This window comes from Galeopterus variegatus, unplaced genomic scaffold (assembly GCF_000696425.1).
Source record: "Galeopterus variegatus unplaced genomic scaffold, G_variegatus-3.0.2 Scaffold2608, whole genome shotgun sequence".
Classification (NCBI taxonomy): domain Eukaryota; kingdom Metazoa; phylum Chordata; class Mammalia; order Dermoptera; family Cynocephalidae; genus Galeopterus; species Galeopterus variegatus.
The window spans coordinates 43238-49624 of NW_007728719.1; the positions used below are offsets into that span (position 1 = coordinate 43238).

General features: G+C 46.8%; 1 long non-coding RNA gene across 2 annotated transcripts; it reads right to left on the reverse strand.

The window, feature by feature from the left end:
• Positions 1–1392: 1392 nt before the first annotated feature.
• LOC103598435 lies at positions 1393–6387 on the reverse strand. Of its 2 annotated transcripts, none has more exons than XR_551202.1 (2): positions 6350–6387; positions 1393–1768 (listed from the first exon to the last, which is right to left on the reverse strand). It is a non-coding gene; the product is annotated as an uncharacterized LOC103598435 (long non-coding RNA). The 2 variants fall into 2 exon arrangements; XR_551203.1 differs by lacking the exon at positions 6350–6387 and adding an exon at positions 1875–4128.

Genomic DNA, 6387 nt, shown 5'->3' on the forward strand with positions numbered 1-6387 from the left:
TTTAGGAGTTGTGTGCTAGGAGATGCGGATGAGACCAAATATATATGTACAATATCACAGAAGGTCAGGGGATCCAAACATGGGCTGGTTAGCTGAGAAAGGAGGAGGATCCTTAAAGGAGATCATGCCAGGGTATTAGATTTGTAGATTTTGAAAGAATTAACATTCTGATAGAAGTAGTGGTACCGAGAGTGATTTTGACATAGTGCTAAAATCTTCGGGGGATGAAAAATAACAAAATAACTAGAAAAAGGGATGTCAGGTGGTGATGATCCGCCGGCGTGAGCATTGTAGCTGAGGAAGGAGCAAGGGCCTGGAAGCAGATAGGAGCAAAGAGGACATCCTCCCTCCGCTAGGCCCCATATACAAAGGGTACAGGAAAGAAAACAGGTAACCCTTGAGGGCTGTGGGAGGCAGCATCCTTGGGGACAGTCAGCTTTCAATTAGAAAGAAAAGTGAAGGACGCATTCACAAAAGAGGATATTGGGAATGCTGCTGTTAATGGATGGGGGCAGAAAGGGTGACCTACAGAACTACGTGGGGTCACGAATCTCCACCGGAGTCCTGGGCTTCCTATAGGGCCTTGAATAAAGGGTTTGACAAGGCTAGTGTGAGACAGACTTGGATAGGAAGCTATGCTACCTGGGTGGGGGAACTGAGGAGATGTGGGGTCTTCCCAGGGTACACAGAGCTCCAGGGCCCCTTTCTCACTCTTGCTGATGGCTGTGGGGAGTCCGGGTGGGGCCTGTGTAAGAGAGCCCCTTCTTCACATGCCTGCCTTGGAGCAAAGACACATACCTATTCTTTCAGGCTGAAGACTCTCACGTGACAGGAACTCCAGGAGCAGTGCGGGTTAGGAACCAAGGCGTTTGCATGTTGACTCTGGGGGCTCGGGTTCATAGGACAGCTGCCTGGGGGTAGCTGGGGCTATCCACCTCCTCCCTGCAGTGGCTGCTGTTCTGCATTTGTAAATGACTTTGATTTTTTTCAAGTGTTCTCTGCTGTTACCAGTGTGTCCCAATGTGACAGCCAAACAAGACAATAAACTAAGTGCAGGCTATCCACCTCCTCCCTGCAGTGGCTGCCGTTCTGCATTTGTAAATGACTTTGATTTTTTTCAACTGTTCTCTGCTGTTACCAGTGTGTCCCAATGTGACAGCCAAACAAGACAATAAACTAAGTGCGTTACGAGATGGTGAGAGAAGTCTCCCTGTCCCACCTGTTACACAACTGCATTGGATGTGGGTGATTTGCTCAAGAACCAGGTGTTCACCTGCCTCCCGTCTACAGCATAGACCCAGCAAGAAAAGTACTTTGTCCATCTTCTCCTTCAATCCACGACTCTTCCTGCAATGAATCATTTTTCCTCTAAAGCAAAAGAGAAATGGAGTATAGATTCTAAAAAGGTATGTTACTTTTATTTTTCTAACAGGAAAAAAATAGCCAAATCAACTAGGCTTTATGTACATAGTTACGCTTATTTACATAAGTTTCTTTTTGTCCAATAAAAACAATTTAGTGACAAGAAATTAAGTATCTTGTCATATAATGTGCTGGTGACAGTAGAAACAAATGCTTATTCTTTGTTAGTTGATATTTCTTCTAAATAAAGAAAGTAGCTGCTGATGAAGGACCAATTCAGGTTAGATTTCTGAAGTTCCCTCAAAAGGTGTAATACTCAAATGAGAAACAGTTGGCTTTTAAAAGATATTTAGATAATTTAGTTACTATGCCTCTGCTTTCATCTTCGGTTACCAATCAACTGGAGCTGCAAAAAAATTTTTTCATATTAGTAACTTGTAGCTTTCATATTAGTAACTTGTACAACGCAGTGAATCTGTGCTGCAGACCAGGAGTCTTAATTACCCTCCTACCTTAATGTGAGCAGCTCTTTCGTCATAAACTCGTCAAAGCCAAGGGAGCTAGGGAGCAGAGATGGAGGGAGAACAGCCTGGAGCCATGTGGGATGGTAGCTTGAATTTTACCTTCAGTATGCAGCACAAATTAACAGTCCCAAGTCTCCTCAAACCAACTCAGTCTTTGAGTTTAACTGAAATTACCAAGTAACAGAGCTGACACTGTAAGACCCAGATGTAAACTGTCACTTGTTTCTAACAGTGATTTCCTTCTTCACCACACAGAACTCCTGGGGATGGTTTTCTTCCCACCTCAAACTTCTTCTCCTGTTTCGTCATCTCTGTGGTGATGACAGAACTAGAGGAAATCAGCCAAAAAACCAAGCTGCCTCCCTGCTTGAGGAAGCCCCTTAGAACCAAGAGTCTGTTCCTTGGCTTTTGCCTTCCCTGGGTCTGTGCGTTTCCATGGAGACAACAGATCAGACCAAGCCAGAGTTCCCCAACCATTTGTATCCCATTGGTAACAAAAATTCATGAAAAATTAGTGCTGTGGTCACAGGGTGAGGTAAAGAAAAGCATATTGGAAGTTTTCCTTATTTAAAACCTCACAGAACATGAAGATGGGTGCTATGAATTTCTGACGGGGTGTAGAGTGGGCGAGGCTTCTCAAGCTAGCTCAGGTACACACAGGACTCCTACTTGGAGGGGCACATTGCAGGGCTTTGCTCCCTCTCCCAGGGGCTCCTCATCCACTGCCAAGGAACCACACCTGCATCTGCAACTCAGCTCCAGGCTGAAATCCCACCTGTACATCTTTTTTCTCAGAGAAATAAGACACCCTGCTCCCTTTTTAACTTGGCTGACTTTGTGATTTGTTTTCTAGGCATTTAACAAAAAATACCAGGACTCTCAGAAATTGTCTGAATGGAACTGTCTAGGTGAGAAGTGTAATATGTCCATTTTCTCTCAGATGTTCGCTATTTGTCTGTCCTCTAATATTTCTAATTGGATTTATCTCCCTGACACTGTCCTCATGGAGCTGTGACAACTTTGCATTTATACCTGGTTATGCTTGCCTCTACCCTGTCTCTTCCCATGACCCCTGTGCCTCCATCATATATGTAACCCTTTAATATCTGAGTTTAGAGAATTCCCCTTGCAGCTACAATGAGTTCTTTAAATTTAAAAATTATTATTAAATAGGTAGTAAACACACATAGGACCAAAATCTGAATAGCAAAGAAAAATATACAGAGAAAAGTAAGCTCCTCTCCCAATCCCAGCCCCAACTACCTAGGTTTCTCCCCAGGATGTCATTGGGGGTGTCAGTTTTACCTTCTTAGACTCATCCCCAAACAGTGCTTTTCATGCCAAACTCTCCTGCTCAAGAACGTACAATGGCTCCCTATTTCTATATCACTCCATTTTCATGTCTCTGATTTCCAAGGTTCTCCTTGCAAATATTAAGTCTTTTTTGCCATCACTTCAACTCAATGCCAGGCAGGCTGATCTCATTATCAAATAAATCACAAATGATTTAATTCCCAGCCATGTCTTTGCCTCCGCTGTTTATCCCACCTGGAATGCCTTTTCCACTCTGCTCTTGTTTTGAAAATGTAGCTCACATCTATCCCTCCAAAGTCTTCATGATTATTCTGGCCCTTGCTGGTTGCTGAGCCCTCCTCACCATCCATGTCACACACTCTGGCCCATCACCACATGCTATGCTTCTTGCTCAAGTCCTTCTCACAGTTTCTTATGCACTCGTCCACTCTCTCCAGTGTGACCATAAGCTTCTTGAAGGTAGGAGCCCTATTATATGCTTTCTTTGAATCCTACATGGTGTCAAGCCTCCCTGGGTATGCTGCCCCCATGCCATCAGCCATCATAGTCTCTGGCATCAAGTAACCTCCATAATGTTTGTTGAATGAATAAAGGAACAAGTAAAGGTGAGTTCTGGAATACCCCATCCCCTTTCTCACTGGCCCTGGATGACAGCCCTCCCCTGTCATTGCTGTCAATAGCCATACCTCCACCTCCTCCAGTCAGTCCTCCCCTGCACTGTAACCACCTGGCTTTCAGCAGAGGCCCACCTTGGATCTCGCCCTCACCTGGCACTCACACGTACTGCTTCAAATCTGAAATGCCCCACCTCTGACCACAAACCCCTAGTCTTAGACCTCTCCCACCCCACTGCCGGCTCACCTGCTCCTCACCTCAACACATCTCAAGCTGCTCGGCTCCTCTCCGCCCCCACTTCACAAGGCCTCATCCACCAAGCCCTCATGGCCCATGGCTAGCTGAGCTGTCCCTTGGAATCCCTTGCTGCCAGGCTTTCTGCCACAGCTGATTTCCCTGGGCAACCTGAGCTTTGTTCCACCTGGCAGCTGAGGAGAAGGAAACCCCACAGCCCATCGATTGGTTCCACTTCACCTAGGCCCTGGCTGCTGCTCAGCGATTCTTTCTTCATCTCCACACCAACCACAGCAGCTCACTCAATAAAGCCAAAGGTCTTAACCACTTGCCCACCTTCTTTGTCTCTGCAGCTCTTACATGAAGCCTCTGCCCACGGGAGCTCGACCACAGTGCTACCCTGGCTCTCTTCCTAGACTTTACTTCTCTAGTCCTGCCTCCTCTGCCTCTTCCCACCACCCGAGGACTTCTGGCTTTTCTTTCTTGGTGACCCCAGGAGCTCAGGGGATCAATTACTGTCCTGATGAAGATGCTCCCCAATCTGTAACTATAGCCCCAGCCCTGAAACCTGCATCTCCAGTTCTGTGCTTGGACATCACTACCCAAGTAATACGCAGCATCCCAAACAACCTGTCAAAGCACAAATTCATCATTTTGCTTCCCAAGTACGTTCCCTGTCTGACTTCTCTGCTACACTTGGTAGTGCCACCCTCTTCTGGGTACAAAGGGTCAAAATTCCTGTTGCTTTGGCTTCTTTTTTTTTTTTTTTTTTTTTTTTGTCTTTTGTCTTTTTCTGTGTCCGGCAACGGATCGCAACCCTCAGTGTCGCCCCCGTACCGGACCAGGGACCGGCAATGGGATCGCAACCCTCGGCGTCGCTCCCGCGCCCCGCTCAGCCAGTGAGCGGGAACCGGTCTGTATGTGGGATCCGAACCCTCGGGTGGGAGCGCCGCCGCGCTTCCCAAGCGGCGCACTATCCAGTGCGCCACCGGGCCGGCCCTTTGGCTTCTTTTTTGAATAACAACAATATTCGTAACAGTTAACAAGTATTAAACAGTATTATGAGCCAGTCACTATTCTAAGCATTTTACTTACATTGACATATTTCTGCATATCACTATTTCTATGCTATTATTTTCCATGTTATCATTGTTATTTTTATACTATTGTTATGCCCATTTTGCACAGCAGACATCTGAGGCACAGAGAGTTTAAGTGACTTGTCTGAGGCCTGTGGGAGATGGAGCTGGCATTTGAACCCAGGGAGTTCGGCACCGGAGCCTGCACTCTCAGCTGAAAGTTTTAAGCAGGACCTCTGCGGTTGTTCTCAAACCTGACCCTACACATGCATTTCTGCCACTGCCACCCTGACTGAGGCTCCCTGCTATGCTTGGCTGGATTACTTCTTTAATCCACTGATCAGTGTCCCCATCTCCAGTCTCTTGTCTATTAATTCATCCTGTGCTTTGCCAGCAGTGGTCTTACTAAAGCATAGCTCTGCTAAAATAACACTCTCAATGGTTCTCCCCCCAAAATGACCCAACCCCCCTAGCAACCCTCTCTCAGTGTCTCAGCCTGTCTCAGTCTGGAGCCCAGCCCCATCCTCTCCAACCCCTCAATGCTCACTGCTCCAGAGAGGACAACGTGCTACTCCCTATCCTGCCCTTTACAGCCTAGGTCGCTACTCTCCTCCTTGTCCCTAAAAGCCCAGCTCATGTACCCCTGCCTCCTGACAACCAGGGGGATCTGCGAGGAGGGAGCCTTCTGGGGCGTCCTTATGGCAACTTACTTAACTGATCTTGCTGCTGCTAATCATGTTTGTGTTCTACCTTTTGTTTGCGACTACAGGCCCAGCTCTGACCCTGGCTCCTGAAGTAACCCAATCCTTGGTTGAACTTTTCCTAATATGGGAGATGGAGGGAATATATTGTGGCTAACAATACTCTCGGAGTTCAAAGACCTAGACTTGAGTCCCAGCTCCACCACTTACTAGCAATGTGACCTTGACTTCTCTGAGCCTCACATGTACTGTCTCTAAGCAAGGGGTAAGGATATGCTGATGCAAGGCTCACTGAGAGGGTTCAAGGAAATGATATCTGGCAAGTAGCTAGCACAGTGCACAGCACACAGTTGGTACTTAATATACTACGCTTAGAATACCCACTGATGTTACTGCTTATTACCGCACAAGTCAACCAACAGAATCTGGCTCCCCAAGTAATAGGCACTCTACATCAGGCAATTCTTGTTCTGGGCCACGATACACAATTTACCCACTACACAGTCCACACGGTACTTACTTGGTTCTGTGTGATTGTGTGCAGGCTCTCCGAATACC